This window comes from Ruditapes philippinarum, unplaced genomic scaffold, assembly GCF_026571515.1.
Source record: "Ruditapes philippinarum isolate M1 unplaced genomic scaffold, ASM2657151v2 ctg1418_1_1_1_1, whole genome shotgun sequence".
Classification (NCBI taxonomy): Eukaryota; Metazoa; Mollusca; class Bivalvia; order Venerida; family Veneridae; genus Ruditapes; species Ruditapes philippinarum.
In genome coordinates this window covers 220,625-243,492 of record NW_026862366.1, presented here as the reverse complement: position 1 = coordinate 243,492, position 22,868 = coordinate 220,625, and positions in this window count along the sequence as shown.

Here is a 22,868-nt window from a genome sequence, read left to right as displayed (position 1 = left end):
CATATATACACATGAGTCATGTATATTTATAGGATGTAAGTTAACGTTCATGGCCTTAGCTTCCAAAGACCTATAAAACGCCACGAAATGAAATTAACAGTTCGGGAACAGAAATTTTTATCAAATTTTGCAACGGTTTACATATCACGCCTTCAATATCCCATGACAATATCAATGACAATATCTTTGTTTTGTAAAGAGACGTATGGTGTCTTTTTAACATGCAATTTGTTAATATATTTAGGAGGCGGAAACAGGAATTTTATAAACATCTTGAACAAAATTTTGTTCATGATAGTGGGAATTTCAGAGGATGAAATGCTGAAAATAAAACAAATTAATTATTTATTCAGCGTAAATACTGAACTACATTCTTCCATTAAAGCAATTACAATGCCGCAATAATTACTTTATAAATGTACCTGTTTAATTACACACCACACACATGAGAAATTATTGAATTGAAATAATAATACCTGACCTTTTCAAACAGGAAATAGGAATATTTAAATGCTATAAAAAAGATTATTAAAAGTAACAAAATAACATTAATAATTGAGTCATAATTTTGTATGAAACTCTGACATTGTTCAATTTTATAGCGTGTTTTCCTATAAATGCACGTCTTTTATGAGCTACGAACATTTAAATATTAATTGAATCCAAATTGAGATTAAGTGCAGATGGTTGAATGAAGCTTGTAAACGTACATTTATGTAATTGTTCTATACTTGTGTAGCCCAATACCAAATTTCATAAGCATGAGTATTATACGAACGAGAAGATTTGTTTTTAATTGTGATCAATGTAATTATGGTTTCCTTAAATCAATTTACATTGTTTCAGCCTTGTTGCATTAAAAAATTAATTAATATTCAATGAAAAATTGATAGCCATTTGTCAACATAATACATTTGCTTTTTTACTAATTCCAATTACCATAAATCACTCACACTCAAACGGTTGTTTTAATTTTCAATTTTTAAGAGCAGTAAGTCAACGATTATTATATAATATTTTTTCTTTTTTCAAAATACTAATGTTGTTATAATTAGTATATGATCTACACAACGTATTTTATAGATATGACCAATATTTTAGTGTCCCTCGCTCCTCAAGTGTCTAAAACGTTATGAAATGTTACATGAACATATGAAATCACTCACGATGATTTCTTTGAAATTACCAAAAGCGTTGGGTTTACAAAGTCTCAAGATATCTAGTACTAACTGATAGATCCTTCCCAGCCATTTTTGCGACGGACGCGCCCTCAGGCGCGTTCAGAGCTAAGTCATCTACATGGGAATTCGTTGGCTACAATCGCGCAGTGTGTCCTAAACCGATTAACAGCCCAAGAAATAGTACATGAATTTGATCCTTCAAAACTCCCATACTTTGTCGGGATATCTTAAAATCTTCCATATTTAGCCTTTTCAATTTCAAATTAAGTTATCCAAGTTAAAATATGAACGTATATTATTGATAAAAACGTTGTAGTCCCGTAGTATTATTGCGCAATATGCAAATTACTGCCGAAACGATTTACCGCTGTCGAAAAAGTAGGACAGCAAATTATACTACAATAAAGGTGTAACCTCTGAGTTCCAAGACATTATTAGTAGGAAATAAATATTTCTTCATTATACAAAACATTATTATTAACAAATCGAAAGTTAATCAAAAGTTTTTCGTGACTCTAGGATAACTCGCGCATTAATAAAAGAAGAACTATTTTCATGACTCATACCGCGGGTTTAGCTGAATATTCAGCAGTTATTAATATCTTAGATACAGTACAATGGTTAGTATAAATATCTATTTTTGAAAATGCATGTAAGAAGAGAGTTTAATTTTCAACACTTGACCGTCATGTAGTCTTTCATGGTAAGGAAGTTATAATATCAGTTCTTCTTCCGATTCTTGTGGTTTGTTGACATATTTTTCTAGGTCATGATATGAGTTAACCTTCGCTATTCTAAAAATAGATTCTGCTTCACCTGTTCTGATTTTTGGACAGGCGATTAGGGAGTACACATTATACATGTAATAAACCAATACTTTTAGAAATTCTATACAATTGTAAGAAGCAAACAAGTTGAAAATGGAATTTAGTGTGAAATTGAAAAGGACAACTAAACACTGTAGTGCTTAAGTGACATTTAAATTAAAATAAAAACGATGTGCTCTGGCCTCTACATCTTTACCTTGTAAATAAAAAAAAAAACTTAAAAATACACTATTAATTGCTGATGATTTTAACCAAAATTTTTTTAATGAGACATAAAAAATACAAATGACTTATATTTTATTGTCTATATGCCCACTATGATATAACACGAAGCAATTCTAAATAGCATTCTCGAATATATAATGTATAATGTATTAATTTATGTTTGAAGTTTATTTGCCTGGTTTTATTTTAGAAATATTTCGTTAACAGTTCTTTTTTTATTTACATATCATTTCTTCGAATAAATCAAGTTTGACCAGAGTTTTTAGGCATAAATTTCATTCTGTATTTAAGTGCTTGAAGGTAGAAAATCTGAATTATATCAGTTTGGGACACAAAATATATTGCTCTACAAATCTCGAATTTGTATGGAACGAATTTTCTCTGTTATATATTTTGTGTTTTGTGTTTTGTTTTGTTTTTTCTAAAAGAAGCCTTAATGTCTCTCCGGTTGCATGCCCGTCGCATTCAGTGCTGCAGCACTTTGATTACTTTTGTCGGCTAAAATACACTGTAAGACACAGTTTTCTATTTCTTAACATAAAGTCGGTTCGTCTGTTAAGCTGTTTAATCGTAAAATAATAGGCATAAAAACCAGATAAAACAAACAACAACGAATAGTGTAGATATAGTTTCACTTTCGCTTGTATAACACAACCTGCATGTTCCAGTAAAATAACAAAACTCAGCTTACTGTAGAACGCACTTTATGATAAATGCTACCAAGGGATCACACTTTATCCAGATTTTTTGTAATTAAAGTTTAGATGAAAAAGACTTACAAATTATATCTTATCAAATTTCTAAAAAATATAATCTACTACCCTATTATTTCTAAGAAACAGATGAGCAAAAAGGAAGCTGCGATTAAGAAATATTGCTTTGAGAGATAGACAAATCTATATTTTTGCAACTTTAATAGCAAATGTTAAATATTTATGTGCAAAACAGACAAATGATATTTTTCTCTTGTTTTAGAATTATAAATTCCACGACAAAGATCACGATGGATGTGTATGTCCAGTAACACAGGTTATACATAAATGTAAAAATAACATTCGAAAATAATGCTGAATCCGTGCAAAGCTATATATATAATATCTAAAGTAATATTTTAACCTTTAAAGATAGATCATTCGAGAAAATGATGTCGGGACTACCTACTGTTTTTAAGTGCGACTTTAGTTTCGTATCAATTAGTATTAATTAATACATTGTACAATAACGCGTTTAAATATTTTTATATATAGTATACATTGGACTCTTGCCAAGTTACTAATGTCATATTATACATAAAAGAAACTGATAAAATATGATATAGGCATTTTTGTGAGGTAACCAGAGTTGCGGAAATGAGTAAATCGGCATTAAATTGTAAAATTATCAGTCATAGTTTTCTTCTGATGTCAGTGTAATATGACATGAGTAGTTGGCTAATGAGCAATGTAAAAAGCAATAATGTAACATATACGTAATTGAATTAATACAAATCCACGGAAATTGCTTTAAACACCCTAGCCAGGTCGACATCTAACCAGTGTTATAGAAATAAAAACACTTTCCAGGAAATAAATATTTAATAGGGTAAAACCATAATGTCTCAGCAACTGTATTCGCTAATTAATTCTTATAATCTGATTTTCTATCAAACATAGTGTTTAATTTACTTAGCAAGGTGATTGTTTGGCAATAGAATTGCACAATTCTCCATTGCTTTCGCACGATATACGATGGAGAAGTCAGATTTATGTCTTTCTACCATTTGTTAGCAAAAATAAACATGTCATAACAACAAATTTCAAAATTGTTTTCCTGGATGAAACTGATTTAGCTTTTGCCTGTCTTGGCAATTATATTTAATCAAGAAAGAAGTATACCAAATTAAACTCATACATGTACAAAGGAAAAGTTTTGTTAAAGAATGTGAAAAAAAAATGTTGAACATAACCCCTGGTAAGAAAGGTATTACAACAACTAAGCCGTTGAAAAAATGTTTAAAAAAACAACACGGATACTGCGACATGTCTGAGCAACATTTCACAAAAACATATCTCTAAACAAAAGAACACATATCAATGTTAAAGGGATACTCAGGCAAAATAATGGCAAAAATATAAAAATGATTTTCTGTACTCAAATCACCCTAAAATGACATTTCTTAAAGTCCCAACATGAATTTCTGTATAAATTCTATATATTTTGGGTTTGAAGTTTAAATATATCTATATATGTTGAACGAAATTTTGACGCAAACAGAATCACCGAATAGTTTAAAAACAAGTCATGCGATTTGAACAAACCTTGGAAGTTACAATAACAAATATTGTGGATATTGTATGATTGAAACAAGTCTAAGTAATTGATTTGACATGTTTTTTAACGTTTCCAGAGTACAGAGTGACAACTATTGTGAAATTTTAGCGCTCTAACCTGACCCACGCGGGTCAAGTTAGGAAAACACCATTTTATTTTTTATATGGAGAAAAGTTTTGTTCCTTTGACTGTTTAGTGTATTCATTTTGAGGACATTTACAGAATAATAAATGAAAATTTCAAAACTAAGAAATGAAAATTTTGCCTGTGTCTCCTTAAATCTATTGTGATTCAAATTAAATGGAAGCGAAGGAATCTTATTCATTAAAGGATCGATACCCAACAATGGATAAATAGCAAGGAAACAGATCCTTTGTCGTTAAGAGTTTCTATCTACAAGCTGTTTTGTGAAAAAAAAACTATCTATTAACAAGAAATTGATAACATGAGTGTAGTTATTCTTAGACACTCGATAATCATTAAATCGTATTTACAAATACTTTTTACCGTCGAATAGTCAATTTAGAAATGACAATGTTTCATCAAGAGCAATTTTTAAGCATTCATCTGTAAGTCAAATCAATACTGATATTATAACAGAACAATAATGTATAATAATTCTATCGACAACATGTGAAAAAGTGAGGTCTTCAGGTCGTTCATATTCTGTGGATTTCGTTACTTTCAATATAATAATTTCCAGGAAATCTGATCATTTATGAAACATAAAACATGTAACATGTGGATGGTCTTCATCTAAATGCGGCAAAAATCTGACATATTTAATTAGTTTTCTAGTATGTATACAAATGGCGCAAACGTGTCACATTGAAGGTTCCAATGATAAACGCAGTATGAACATATTTCATCTTATAATTATTTCAAAATTAACAATTATACCAGTTCATGTTAAATGAACTATACTTGGGTTCCTACTAGGGGGCGCGGACGGTCTACCGTCTATAAACAAGCTTAATTAAATCAATCATGCAACATCTTTAATTTTGCCGTGTTTTTCTTTCTTTAGGAATTTTGTTTTTTTTCCACATGTATTTTATTTAGATATAAAAATTATGGTAGATTTTATGAAATGCCAATAAATAAAAAATAAACGAAGGAAGTTTCATTACGTGCTGTAATAATTATAGACAATTTACAATTTGACAATATGCATGAAAAGACTTAATATTTCATACAAAAATATCATGCTATTAAATGTTTAATTTATTTAATTTTTTCGAAAGCGGAAAACAGGCGGAAAACAGTTTAAAAGAAAGCTTGTAAAACATTCTTTCTCTTCAGAAATACACAACTTTAAGCAAATCGAGATACTTGACATAAAGTAAACACATTATAATGTCAGCGGTTATACGGAACTAAAATGTTTAAGAAGAGCATAAATTATGTAACTATAATTGAAAACCTTTATAAGCAACAGGCGCACATCAACCATGAATTATTAAAAGAAAAAGAAAATTTCAGAAACAGGAAATATGCAGTGAAGACCACGCAAGGGTGATATTCTAAAAAAAAGCACTGAAATATAATAGACGGCCATCGTTTCCATACAATATTTATGGGCATGAAATGAAACAAGAGCGATCAATGATCACAAGTGTCGCCTGATAAAAGTCAATTAAGCAGTTGTATTGAGGAAAGATTGGACATATATAATCATTTAACCAAAGGATACGTGCAAAATAAGCGCAAGTACTTTGGGTACCGATGAATCCTGTGACATTTAATTCAAATTTTGTTAGTGGTATAAGTGAAGTAGTCTTGACACATTCAAAAATAAAAAAAAAACATTCAAAGGCCAAAGCCCTGACAAAATCATTGAAACGCTGGAAAATGCTGACGATATCAACTAGACTTGATACTGATTATTCCATAAACATTTGGCTGGAATTGCACCAATAGTTTTTAAGGAGTAGTCCTCCGGACAAATTATGTGAAGGGTGGACAAACAGACGGAATTGCCCACGAGACAGTAGTGTGGTTACATTGTTCTCTGATTTACATATTGCTTACGGAATGAAAGACATCAAACAGAAAGCAGTTACCAATTTTTCATGTACCCACATCAAGTATTTTCCTGTGAGTACGGACACACTGACGACGGAGAAGTGATTCCTATATGTTGCCTTCCATTCTGTAGCAGAAAACATAAAATTATTATTATTATATACCAAACTTCTTAAATACTTTTTTCATTAACATTGACACGTTCAAAAGTACTGTACAGTTTAACCAAATAAACGATACAATATTTAAAAAAACAAATTAAAACATCAATATTGCTCAAGTCACAAATTCAAATCAAATGTAATTTAAAAAGTTAAAAAGACCAACATAAATAATGAAATACATGTTAGACTTAAAAGAATTGTAAAAAGCGACCCTAAAAATAATCAGTCCAAATAAAACCTCTTAAATAAGTGAGTTTAAGTGCTCTCTTAAACACTGCTAGAGTTTCACAACTTTCAAGTGTTCTAGTTAGGATTTTCCAGAGTTTAGAGGCTGCCGTCATAAAAGCACGATCACCATAAGTCACAGTCCAACTACGCGGTAAAACAAGTGCTAAGCAATCATTCTGGGACCTAAGTTGTCTGGATGGGATATAAATGTTTAGCATGTTTCGTATGAACGTAGGTACCTGTCAATGAAGGGCCTTAAACACACATGTAAGGAGTTAGAATTCGACTCTGATGTGCACAGGAAGCCAATGTAGTTCCTTTAAAACTGGGGTTGTGTGGCAGTTTCGCGATGTCCTGATAATAACACGAGCAGCCATATTTTGAACATTTTGGAGCTTGTTGAGAACGTATTTTGGAGATCCATATAGCAACTAATTACAGTAATCTAATTTTGATGTCACTAACGAGTTTATCAAGGTTCTGGTTAAAGCATCAGTCAAGTATCTCCGAATTTGACCTATTTGTCGAATTTTCATGAAGCATGGCCGAGAAACTGAGTTCACAACGTTGTCTCATGTCTAAATGAGAGTCCAGTAGGGCGCCAAGGTTTCTAACTGTTGTTGATGGTTTTATTACAGAATCACCGACTCTAACAGTAAGATCTTAAACATCATTTCGGTTTGGTACAAAGACAATTACCTCTGTTTTTTCCGCATTGAGTTTCAGAAAGTTATTATTCATTCATAGTATGATGTCATTCAGGCATTCTTCAATCCTTCGCAAGGTCTCATTGCGTGAAATGGCTTTCTTTGATTAAAATGCCATGTACAATTGCGAATCGTCAGCGTAGAAACGATGTTGAAGTTCCGAAAGATCGCTCCCACAGATTTGGTTTACATGATGTAATTTTTCGGACCAAGAACGAATCCTTGTGGCACAGAAAATGTCATACGTACAGGTTTTGACAGTTCAAATGGCATACACTTGCCAAATATGAAACATTTCATGGTTACTCCTTCACTTCACTCAATTATAATTTTAATTCTTATTATTTTTCTTTTTCATTTTATTTTTTTCTGTTTTTTTTTTTAATTTCCGTGTTCAATACCGTTTGGATGCAATACATTGATTTTGAAGATTGTTTCTGTCATAAAATATCAATATCCTTTATCATAATAGGAAATTTCTACAGTCATAATATACAATAAAATAATGTCATATTGCATATGAACCATTAACGTCGTTATATTTGTAATGATCAAAAGCATTGAGTTAATATTTACGTCTTAAAGCATTTCCTTTTAGTATTTAACATACAAGCCTAAGGTTTGACACTTCTCTGTTTAAAAGCTTAGCTTTTCATTTTTACTATTTTTTTTAATGTTAAATTCCCGTTTACCTGCTTAATTCCTCCTACTTTTTCTTTTTTTCCTGTAATGTGTTTGTTTGTGGAAAGACCCTCCTATACACAAATAATTTGACACTTGATTCAGCGGCGAATGACACACTGTTTTCAAAGATAGTGTACATTGGAGAAATTTAGAGAACAGATGTTTGCGATAAGCAATATGAATCCATAGTGCAGTCGTACCGAACTGATAAACAAATCAAAGCACAGAAGGCGCTGAATTTGTTTGGGTCTCAGAATGTAAGAAAGGTGCAGGTTGTGAGATTATATGTTTAGTGCCACCAATGCTTTCCAGTGTTTTAATTGTAGTAAATTGGCTATAAGACTAATTGCAACACTGATATTCAATCCAATGTTTATTTGACTTTAACAATTTAAAAAAATGTGTTATCTTTACTGGGATTTGAAATCCAGACCTCTCGCTTCCTAAGCGAGCCCGAAAACCCTTCAGCCACGGTTAGATTTATATGTGAACGGCCTGAAGAAAACCATATTATTCTAAATTAGGGCTTGTAACGACTTTTAACTGTTGTTTAACACAGATGTAAATTATCCTGAAGCTTACTATAAGCATGTATATTTATAAAGAATCAAAGGGCTGCAAGTTCTGTGGTATTTTCTGATCTTTGCAATCTAAATCGTACTGTATATCTGTATGCATTTTCCTGTATAAGTTTATTTTTATGTATTATAATTCATTTTGTAAGGCACATACGGAATTCTGCATAACTAGAGATGCATCAAAAAATCATTGATGTACTTTTTTTACGACAGCCACACTTTATCCTTGTAAAACATGGCTACTTCCTTAACAAAAACACTTAAAAACGAATTTAACAAAAAAAAAAAAAATTCCTCGACTGGGATTCGTACTCGAGACCTCTCAAGCCCTTAGCGAGCGCGTTACCACTGTACCACGGAGTAGTTACACTGATTGCCTGAATAATATCAAGTCATTCTAAATTTAGAACTTCCATTGCATTCAGGTTTGTAATCCTTATTAATTTCGAGGTATTTTGCTCAGGGTAAACCTGTTGTTTAAAATTGAAGTAAATATTTTAGCGAAAATCCTCTCGCCCAAACAGTCCGACATGTAGAATCTATATATTCCACTTCTCGGTTTGTGTAGTATTCGGTAATCTACATGGCTAAAAATAGTATTTTCATTGATAAAATCATATTCATCCGCGTAATTTGTGATTGTGCATTTATTGACAATTCTATAAGCCAACGCTATTGTTTAACTTTAAATGCGTTGTAATTTGTTGGATACTTGTAACAAAATAAAATATTTCTTTCTTTTAAATCGCTAGTTTTAAGCTGGTTTGAGAACTACTTGTTGTTAGGTTTGTCGTAAACTTCTGTGTCAGAGATTGAATGTCCGCTTTGTATTTAGTTATTTTCGATCAGAAAAACAATATTAGAAATCTTCGACCATTCGGGAATTACTTTGCTTGAAAATTGATGCGCCTGTCTTTGACCATCTTTACGCAGTGATCTCCCCTGAATTTTTCGGCTTAAGTGTACATACAAAAGGGAAGTAACCGCTTCAAAAAAGTGGACTACTTTCGGCATTTGCAATTAACAACATTAGACTCTGAAATTTCGCTACCATTATTTGTTTGGTCTGACGACCCAAACAAATAAAAATGATGGTAAGTTGGTTTGGTTTACACATATCTAATTCAGCTCGATTGCGAAAATAGTTCTTGCAACTTATATAAGTCACTTTAGAGTCCGCTTCCTGGAATCAACCAGTACTGGTGTCAAATGAAGAATTCTAACACGACCTGCATTTTTCCCTATTGAACATAGAAGACCCGAAAGTGTGTATTATTATGCTATAAAATCACTGTTTGACGTTCTATAATTAGATATGTGACGTTATCGTTATACACGTGACGTAACCACTAAAAATGTGACGCGCTAAAAATAAGTACGGAAACAAGTCAGGCGCAGTTTATCTAATTGTCGTGTACGGCAGCATTTATTTGTTGATGTCGTGTTAAAATCGAACTAATATATCCAAATCTGTGATTTTATTGCTTGATAACATCACTGTTTGTCGTCCTTATTAACATAGTTTTATCTATTTTAATGACGTTAGTTAATTTATCCCTTTTCTTGTTGATAAGCAACAAAATAAATAAGTGCGCCAGTTCATCGGATGAAAATTCGACTAATATGTATAAAATGAAAAATCCTGATTTAAAGGAATAATAATAATAATAATAATAATCATAATAATAATAATAATTATAATGATTACAAATAGATTTATATTCGTTCGGATGCTACGCCCTCGTGATATAATTCCTCGCATCTGAACTCCAAACAGTGATGTTATTGAGCGATAAAATCACCGATTTGGATATATTATTTCGATTCTAACACGACATCAACAAATAAATACTGCTGTACCTAATATTAGGCAAAATTGCGCCTGATTTGTTTCCGTACTTATTTTCAGCGCGTCATATTTTAAGTGGTTACATCACGTGTATAATGATTACGTCACATGTCTAAATATAGAACGTCAAACTGTGACTTTGTTGCATAATAACACACACTTTCGGTTCTTCTATGTTCAATAGGGAAAAATGCGGGTCGTGTTAGAATTATTGTTTTCGTGCTTTTGTAAAAAAGGAAATATACAATAGTAAATACAAAACTAAGTCTTTTTCCTTCCTTTTTTCCTTCCATTTATATTGAAACTTTATACAAAAAATACTTTAATGAACATGTCAAACAAAATTTCTCAGAAAAAAGTAAATTTCTAAATACGAATATGTTTTTCAGTCCTTATTAGTTTATATCAACTTCTAAATTTCCGACACGATACGTGTTAAGGGATGACTAATAAAAAATTTGGTTATCTATACTTCAATTGCCACTATCTAAAATGTGTTCTTGAAAGTTTTGGGCACAAACATCTTCTTTTTGCTGTGTGTTCTTGCTTAAAGAAACTTTTATTCATGATATATATTTAACAAAGCACGGAAATTTTACCAAAATAAGTGATGTTTATAAGGTTTAATTTCATTTAAAAAAAAACAAACAAAAAACTAATAACAGCTTTTTACTTTGCCATAATTCAAGAATTTCTCGGTTTTGCCTGAAAGTATGCCCTATTTTCACTTGTGTATTAAATATTTTTAACAAGGAATGACATTTTTACCAATGGAATGAGATTTATACGCTACTCACATTAATAGAATGCTACTTAAACTTTGTATTATGTCGTCTTTGATGTAATAAAACAAAGATATACTTCTATAACCTGAATGAAACGAGGAAACATAGACATCAATTTGAAATCGCATTAAGAAGATTAAAAAAGATGTTTCTGCAAAAGATCTGTTTTAGTTCTTGATAAAATTGTTAGCAATTATATTTTATTTAAAAAGAAGTACCATGTTTGCAGAAAACAAAGCTGCTAAAGCCTGTATAAAACACGTTTCGGCGTAATTTGGCGTAATACCTTATATATTAAACGCTATCACGTCAAATATCTTAACACTAGATAAAACTATTAATCAATTTCGGGTACTTTTCAAGATATTCTAACTGAATATCGCTTAGGTAGAATATTTTGCCCCAGCATGTTTGGAGATACAAAATAAATTTAGTGACAAAGCACCAAGTGATATCATTTCCCATTTGACATATAACGTGCTAACATAGGAATGAAAACGTTTTGGCATTTATATACAATTTATAGGATAGGCTAGGTTTATATACATAATATACATATATATATATATGTATGTTTAAGGTTTCACTTTTTCTTGAGAAATAAGTATAAATCAGTAAAGTAATGAATTAAAGCTGTCACAATAGTGCACATCTGATATTCATGATTTAATTTAATGATGTCAAGAACAATGATTAATTTTAGCTTATGACCTATTTCGTATAGCTTTTTTATTTCTAGCATATATGTCTGGATTTATTGCAACAAAAGTCAATCTGTACTCCTAAAGCAAGTTAGTGTTATGACTTTGTTATTAATCCAACGTGTACAAGCAACACGTTATCAGGAACTCGCAATTAAGGAATAATTGCCTTCTATCCCTTTGGGTTTTTAAATTAAAATCAGATGAACTAACTTCAAATAAATTAACGTTTACATTTCAAGTGTTTGCTGTCTACATTTTAATGATTAAAACGCTTGATGATTTGCATATGTTTTGAAAATTTGTCAGATTTTATGCATATTTATATGAAATTGAAAATTAAAGAAATCGTGCTCCTTTTACGTCTTGAAATTGTCTTTTGAAAGAGTCAATGGACTGAAATGATAGACAATAACTGACAATGGCTATGACGTTGACCTATTTAGACGTATTAAGACAATTTAAATTGATGAACAAACGTCATTAAATGTCATATAGGCTTCATAACCTCAGATCCCCTTTCAAAATTTCATTTTAATTAGTTCTCGTTTAGGGCACAAGCATTCTTTTACTTGAGGACCATACGCCGCTGTTCATGGAATGGCACTACTGTGACACATTGAAGGTTCCATAATAATATCGCAATATCAACATATCTGCGGATGTATCTTTATTCAAAATTTCACAATTTTCGTGTTAAATGTTGAATTCTGCTTAAGCCGGTGCTAGGGGCGTGAACGGTAACTTGCACTTTCGATTACAGTCCATGAACAGACTCAATCAAACCGAGCCTGCAACATTTTTAATTTTATCGTGTTGGGCTTTCTTTAGGGATTCTGTATTTCTCTATTTCATTTATCTGTGCAAAATATTTTCTCAAATAAGCCAGTTGCAAAGTAATGTGATACATCTGATCTGTGACATAGTAACGCAAAACTATAAATGGAGATTGTTTACAGGTTCAATGGCTAAAATAATATATAATTATGATTTTACCATTAATTAAAAGAACAATGATTTGCCTTAAAAAATATAAAAAATACATAAAAATTACTTTAATCTGCAAATGAGCGAGTCAGACGTAAAAAATATTCGCAAGAGGCTCGCATAATATAATTTCATACAACGAGTTCAATAAATTCATACATGAACCTCTATCAATATATTATTATTGTTATCACTTCACATTAAATAAATACAGAATCTCTTCTTTTTCATTGACGCGCGTATAGTTTATAGCAAACAAATATAGCGTTTATTTAAAGTTAGTGTGTATGACTCAATGACATCACGTCAAAATATATGCAAGGCCACGCAATGACGAAAAAGCAGCAAGTGTATGTGGTAAATCATGATTGCACGTGATATATTATCTAAACATAATATGATCAGAGGAAATTATAATCATGGTAATAAAAAACGTGTTAGACTGTGTTCGACGTATTACATCAATTAATTGTGTCATTCCGATAGAAGCAAATTCTAAATGTCACTTCATGAATAAAAATAAATAAGGTCTTATTAGCAACATGTCCAATGTTTAAAATTCTGCGTAATTCTTCTTTTTGACAAACGTTTTTCATATATTATTACAGACAATTCACTTGAATGTCTATTATTTGCTTTTTCATTATGCGCGCTGAACAAAATAATATCCAGTATGAATAAAATAATGCATTCCTAATGCGGCAGTCCTTGATTTGTCGCGTGATACTGAACGTTTTATATTACTTCCTCATTAGCTTCTCTATAAGAATAAAATCATTTGGGGAATGTTTCATTTTACCAATACCACGAGTCATAAATAAAAGTTTTGATTTAAGTGTGTTACCAACAGTTTAAGAACATTTTAAGAACGAGAACGCCATTAAAAGCGTAAAATGAAAATGCAATGAAATATATAGTATAAACCTCTAAGGACATATATAAGCTTAAGCTTAAAAGACTGATACTTCCAAATTACAAAACATAAAATATAAACGATAAAATACTACGATCTATATATCTTAGAATATCATTTCCTCTGAAATATGTCAATAATTTGTAATATAATTTGAATAAAATGCTTTCTGCAAATAATCGTATCAGGTGTCGTCATTCTCAAATGTAGTCATTAATTGAGGTAAAGGTTTGTATTCAGTTATATTGAATTTTTATTTGAGAACTTATATAATCGCTTTTCATAAAATGGCACTAACGTGTGTCATCGAAGCATTGTAATGCCCGCCATGTGAACTCATCTGCGGATGTTTTCAAAATTCAAAATTTAACCAGTTTTTATTTATATTGGAATCTGCTAAGGGCGTGGACGGTAACTTGCAATTACCATTTTCGTAAATTAACAGTCTCAATCAACATTTTAAATTTTGTCGTGTTAGGATTTCTTTGGGGTTTCATTCCGGTTTTCTCTATTTTGTTATGTACTTATTAGAGCAATGCACAAGTGTTATGCTAATTTGATACAATGATTATGAAAAGCAACAGTACATTAAAAAAGGAAAGAGGTACTTTATTTTTAACATAGCATTACAAAACACTCTAAATATTCTATTTCATGTTATTCGACTGACTTTAATAATTTGCGTTATTTTACTTAATATTCAAATGTTGAAAATCTGGCTGAAAACGAGAGAATAAACTTGTGTTTTTAATATAAAATATTAAGTCTTTATATTATGCCCTAGTGTTTAAACAGAAGAAATAAATGCCGTATAGCCTATTCAATTTTTTATACAAGGAAATCAGATGGTAATCCAATTATTCCACAGGCAATATTACTGTAGAACAAATATGACATTATAAAACAGACGACGCACTGCAAGCTTGTGTCAGATAAAAATACTTGTTGAAATGAAATGTACTGAATGGTTAAAATATTAAATAAATATTAATGTAAAATGTACAATGGAATCGCCTACAGTAATTTCAATTAAACATATGTTCCTTCGTGACAATTCACTCGTATAAAACCTCTTTGAAAACTTGATCTTTAACACCTGCAGTAAACAATACCTTTGTGTACTAAGAATAATTTCAATTTCTATATATAAAATACTAGTAAACCAAAGCAAGTGATTGTCATTCACTGAACGCAAATGTTCGATGATGCTTGAAAATGAATGCTACTACCCACGCCTCAAAACACCGCCCTAAACAGAATAAAATATCTTTAAATGAAAAAGACGGAACTTTGAACTTTGACACATCTGCAGAGGTGCTCATACAGGGGTTATCATGGAACACATCATGTGATACGTTCGTGAATTTCCATGAAAAGCGGCGTATGGTCCACAATTAAAGGAATGTCTGTGCCCTTAAACCAGGAAACAATTGGCGGAATATAACAAAACGGAATTTCGAAAGCGGATTAGAGAATATGAACCCTGCCTTTCACTGCCAAGACCATTAAAGACAAGGGAAATTAAATACTATACAAGTTGGAATTCTAAACCATCCAAACAGGTAAAAGACCAAAGCAGAAGGAATGTTAAGCATTACAAACATGCACACACATGAATAGTGTCGCGTTGAACGAGCTTCAAGTATCGAAAATATATCATCTCAGATAAAACGTACGGGGCGACTTTTTACGGCATCAACACGACACAAATAAAACTGATGTGACTGTTAAGTCTTAAGTTTTTTATCGTATTTTACGACACGTATAAATTGCCTGATTGTTCAAAATTATTGAATCAAACATTGTTTTGACACTTTTTACAGGAAAAATGAAAAACATTTAGCAATCACAACGTACAGCTTTGCTGGGGGAAATTGGCAATGAATAATTTTAGTGCAGCGATGTATTATTAAATTGCTGGAAACTCGCAAATAAATGTTTTAAAACAAAATACAATGCTTTTCACACTGTTCAATGATAGCGGGACGCCGATAATTCCATGAGATAAATACCAGATAGATAAGTTTAGATAGTTAATGGGAAATTTTCAGATATTTTGAATAAAACGAGATAAAATGTTCCTTATAATCAGTATTAAGCTGTGACACCTCTGACTGTATTCCGGGCGTCTTTACTAAATCACTTGAAAGCCACAGCCTCAAAGTATACAAGCCAACTTGCTCCACCTCGACATAAGTACATGGGCATTAATGTTTGTGTTCTCAATTTTGGTTTTATGAGAATAAATTACAAGGTAATTTAAGTTTAAATATCTCTGATTTTATTCCAGAACACAGAAATCGGATACGTAGTTACATGTAGTTCTACTAAAAATTAACAATTCGGTTATTAGAATTATGATATAAGTAAAAAGCTTATGATGCATGATAAAACTTACACCATAGTGATTCCATTATTATGAAAGTTTTCGATTCTGCTCATCCATTCCAAAGACAAGCATTCATATCAAAGTATCGTTAAACTTTCATATTGCTGTTTACACGAAATCGGGTTTATCAGCCTATTTCGTCATTAAAAAGAATGAAACCTTAATATCATTGTAATGTACATAAAAGAAAAACACACACTAAAAAAAAAGAAAACACACTCTCATTCTTCTTCGTTTACTCGTAATACTCTTTGTATATTGATGTCGTTTGCGTATCATTGAATCAAGATATTATGCATTTGTAAGATTTAGTGTTTAATTAAAAATCTTTGGTTGCTTTTGGTGATAACAGTCTTATACTAAACAGTAGATAGTAAGACCAGTCTGATTAGAATGTTTTAATTCAATAATTGATGTCGTTTCGAATAAAAGGTTTCTTTACTCATTATGTTATTATTGAAAATAACACTGATATCATCAGAAAAAAACAACAATAAAATAGAACCTTAACAATTAAAATCAATGTAATGGTTTTATGTATTCATAACTTAATGTCATGATTTAAACTAACTAACAGTTTAAAACACTCATCTGTATGGTGTCATATTTCTGCCACCAGATCACCTGATAACAAACTAGTTAATTAAGAGGTTAACTAGTTACGTAACTAGTTAACCTGATACCTAACTAGTTAATTAAGAGGTTAACTAGTTACGTAACTAGCGGACCCTTTTTGGCAAAACCAATTCAATCAAGCTATGCGGGCAAACAAGTTTCCAGAACTTAATAATACTGCATGTTTGTACCGTCGCTTTTCATCGTTTTATATACACAGCTGCTGTCGATTTATAAATAAATATTGCTTTATTCCTCTAAAACATGATGCTTGCTTTATTATAAATTCGTTATAAACATTTATGACAAGTTATATGGTCGTATATAAACAGTTGTTTGCAATAATATAACACTCGCCTAGCTGCTTTGGTTATATTTTAGACAGGGCCACATTACCTGTCAAAAAATCTTTATAACTAATAATATATATAATTCCTGCAAACATTCATAAAGGAAGATATATTTCAAAATATATTTGAAAAATATTATTGTTGATTCTTTTTATTATATTATTTGAATCAGAATGTATAAAAAATCTATACGGTAATTTCAATCCGTTTATTCAATCAAGAATTTTACGCTTCTTGACAAGACCAGGAAGAAATATTTCACAGCCCTATACACGTGTATACATATGTCTGCTACATTCCTGTAGCCAATAATATCTTGTCTGTTCATTGGTTAACAATCTGATTTCCATGGATAGATACAATCACTTTCTGAGTAAAGTAATCAGTTGTATGTTGAAACTCTGGAGCTCTCTATATATATAGGTCTTAAACAACAATATTAACATATAAAAACAAAATCAAAGGAAAAACAACAAAAGCAAAACGATCAAAAGGAAATTTGTCTCGTTTAAAGGAATAAATAAGAAATATTAAAACAAAGTGTGTGGACATTCAATATTTGCACTACTATTTGAAACAGAAAACAGAAAACTATGAAATGTTTCTTTTCTTTTAAATGTGTATAAACGTTAAAATGGATAATAATTTAGTTTTGTGATATTTGATAGAATGACTTTGGTATAAAAGCTTTGTGTTGTAATATTGCTGTCGAAACATGCATAACAATACAGAAGGAAACCTTATCGGAGAAAGATTATGACGTGCTTTTTTCCGCCAACAACTTTATGTTGATTAAAAAAGATGAAACATGAATAATACAACGTTAATAAGTGATGGTTTGCCTTATTTAAGGAACTCTGACATTGTACTATTAATAGCTTGTTTCGGATTCTGCGCAATCCTCGCCATGCTTGTGATTGGACAAAGGGATTCAAATGACACAGATATAACGGAAACAAATAACGAAATAGTTCAACTTCCGATATTTCTAAAATGGAATACAAACGAGGATGAAGCAGAATGTACGTTTCAATGACAAAAAAATGTTTGAAATGTTTATATTGATACATGAAAACATGAATGTATCAGTTGATAATATATATTTTATTAAAATATGTTTGCAAGTTTCGCTGTCTTTAGTTGAATTTCTTTGTACAATTAGCATTAAAACGGTAAACTACCCAAGGGAGAATTAAATGATTCTTAAAGGATACAAATGGTTATTTGTACCATTACAAATACAATGGAGTTGCATAAAACTCCAAATAATAATGACTTGATAATAAACTATAAAAGAAGCATCATAAAAATTACAACATTAACATGTATTTGTACACTTGATTAGATTATTTGAGATGTTTCAATTGTTTTATTGAGAGAATATGATAGTATTAGAATTTATATCGGATTATACTTATCGAATTTTCGTATTTGATGTCGTGCAATTTTTGTGTATCACGCTTTTTAGCTAGCTTGATATTAAACGAGATTATATGTTATGTTACTTTTTAATGGCTTTTTGCCATTTGTTTGATTGTTCTATGTTTTACATAACATGATAATACACACATCTTGTTAGACGATTTATATAATGCGACTGATCAAACAGCCCAGCATTGTTAATATAGAGAATAACATGCTAGTGTCTGATATTACCAAAAGAAATATCAGACAAGGTTAATTACCCGAGCCCTGAAACTTATTATGATATCAAACACTTGTTTTGTATTTTATTTATCATGTTTATAATTTTATATGCATTTTCTTTCTTTTTATTTCAATTGAAACAAAATATGTCAAGAGCCTCCCGAGTTCATGCCGGGCTGAGTAATATGCCAATGGCAATATCTATGGGAAATAGTCCCAAATGTTTAAGTCAAATGTAAAAGAGACTTTGATATCTAAAACATATATTTATTCAATTCAATGTTTATTACATAGAGTTTAAATTTTTCAAAATAGTAAGTTGTAAAAATATTCCATTCTCATCATTTTATTTCCATCCGTATTGATGAGGTGTTTGATAAATCTGACGGTGACTATTAAAGCTAAATTTATCAGGCGTGCACTTTTTCAACTATAATCAATGTCATAACATGATATATTTCTTAAATTTGATATCGAATGAATGTAAATAATGCAGAGTCTAAAGGATATACTAGTATATGATTGACTAATCTTATCTCATATGTAAAAATGATGTTGCGGAAGGTATGCACCTTTCCAGTTCCCAAAAGTTGAATTACTTGAAATAGAGCGCAGCTATTTTTTGGACCATCTGTATCCTCCTGCTTCGCGTGTCTTTAATTAGGGAAAGAAGAATACCAAGGGAAGTGTCTTTAAATTATATGCAATGATATATGTATATGAAAATCCTGGTAGCTTAACAGGCCATGTAAAATAAATAATGTATTTTTAATAATGATGCAATTGATACACGTATCTGCATATTATATGATTCGTCGATTGTAAATGATATATGTATCTATCTTGTGTACAGTGTATGTCCTTACGCATGATCATTGATGCTAAACGTTTACATTCTACCAAATTGAAAAAAGGAAATATTCTTACAATTACTATATTGTTAATACAAAAGCAGCTGAAATATATGGTACTGCTGTAGGAGAGAATCACACTAAAGGTCTAATTACATATCCAGCTTCTATTTCCATTTGAAATTCAGCGTTTTTATTTCGTTTTTTACTAGTTGAGAAACCGTTTACAGTGAGAATCTCATTTTCAATAGCGTTCACATAGGAGACTGCGTGTTGGTGATTCCAGCTAAATCTTTTCCTCAATTCATTTGGAAATGTTTAGAATCTATATACTTCAGCCTCTCTCTTTACCCTTCTGTACAGTCAAGTAACTGTATCTAAAGTTATTCTACATCAAAGACTTATTTATCGGTACCCTTTTCTTGAGAACATCTTACATGACACGCTTAAATTCTCTTTAACCTTCACACATTTTGAGCTGATCTAACTGCTCGGCTGTTTCCAGATGATATCTTAAATGTCATGAGAAAAACATTTTTGCGGGGGCATCCGTGACGTGACGACACATTTCTAGTTAATAGATGTCTTTGACATTATGGCAGTGCATTTTTTAAATGCGTTCACTACACTGCATGGTGAAAAACAACGTTATAAAGAAATACCGCTTCTGCAAATATCGTTTTGTTTGAAATGCTATCTATTTAAGAAAATTATATTCTGTCAGCGTGGCTATTCTAAGACATGATGTTGATATTAAATCGTGTTTACAAATATTTAAGAGCACAGAAATTATGATTTATCATTGACAGATATTTATTCATTTAAGTTGAATCATTATTGTATTCCAATCCAGGCGAGCTGGTTGTTCCACCGGGGAAAATTGTGCCAATGTTCTTTTTTCTTCTTGATGTAATACGTTAACCGCCAAATTCATTGCTTTCATTTTATAATTTTAAGCAACTCTGAGAGTTTTGTGAAAATCAAAATAGGTGGTGTATATTTAATATAGTTCTTTGCTTTAGCAATTTCTTTTGGAAAATATCTAGTGTTTGAAAATGAAATTTTGTACAAAAGAAATCAACCTTTTGGAAATAACTCTAATTCTCATATTATTTTCTGAATACAACTTCTGTATGTTACGATCTTTGTTAAGTTTGAACTAGTGCATATACACATGAGTCATATAGGTTGTTAGTTAACGTCAAATGCCTTAGCTTCCAAAGACATGTAAAACGCCACGAAACGGAATCAACAGTTCGGGAGCAGGAAGTTTTATCAAATTTTGCAATGGTTTCCCTATTACGCTTTCAATATCCCACGACAATATCCATGACAACATCTTTGTTTTGTAGGGAAACGTATGGTGTCTTTTTAACATGCAATTTGTTAATATATTTAGGAGGCGGAAACAGGGATTTTATAAACATCTTGAACAAATTTTGTTCAAGATAGTGGGAATTTCAGAGGTTGAAATACTGAAAATAAAACAAATAAATTATTTATTCAGCGTAAATACTGAACAACATTCTTCCATTAAAGCAATTACAATGCCGCAATAATTACTTTATAAATATACCTGTTTAATTACACACCACACACATGAGAAATTATTGAATTGAAATAATAATACCTGACCTTTTCAAAAAACAAATAGGAATATTTAAATGCTATAAAAAGATTATTAAAAGTAACAAAAATAACATTAATAATTGAGTGTTATTTGTGAGAAACTCTGTCATTGTTTAGAGCGTTTTTTCCTATAAATGCACGTCTTTTATGAGCTACGAACATTTAAATATTAATTGAATCCAAATTGAGATTAAGTGCAGATGGTTGAATGAAGCTTGTAAACGTACATTTATGTAACTTTTATATACTTGTGTTGCCCAATACCAAATTTCATAAGCATGAGTATTATACGAACGAGAAGATTTGTTTTTAATTGTCATCAATATAATTATGGTGTCCTTTAATCAATTTACATTGTTTCAGCCTTGTTGCATTAAAAATTAATTAACCCTTTCGCTGCCAAAGAGGACATTTACAACTTCCAAAGCATCATTTATAACGGATTTTGTTATTCTCACAAGGAATGTTAGCCTTCTGTATCCTGCAATCGATGTTGCTTTGTAAATATATAGAAAACTTGTATAATTTGCATATTAAATCCGCGTTTCGTAATAACCTGAAGAGAAACAAAGGAAACAGACACTTTGTAATTGTTAAAAAGATCTTGTATATTTCTTTCTCTTTTGGAATATGTTTTCATTTGGCAATCTTAATATTTGTATGTGCTATTAGCAATCTAATATGTTTTATGCAATAAAATGATTGAATTGAATAAAACAACTGACTCAAAAGTAATAGTATGATATAAACAATTAGGATAATATTAATATGAAAAATTGTTTACAAAAACTCAAATGAATACAAAACTAATTGTTTTAATACATTTAACAATGATAATGACAATACTAGTATTTTGTAAATGAGATTTTATCATATGAATGTAAAAGCGTGCTTATGAAATCAATGTTAAATGTTGATAAATATATACTGACGTTTAATTTCATAATCAAATAAAATACTACATACAACATTTAAACATTACGATATTTTAGATAGCAAGTATAATATTATTTAAAAAATCTGACAAATGAAATCCAAGGAATCCAAAAAATGCACTTTTAAACGTATGTTTCGGATTCTGGGCAATTCGAACATTGCTTGTATCTTAACTGAAACACGATAATTTGTTTATTTGTTCACATAAGAAGTCTCGTTGTGTACAATGAAAAGTTTTCGTTATTGTAAACTGCGATCCTTTTTATTCCTTCTTTCTGCAAAATTGC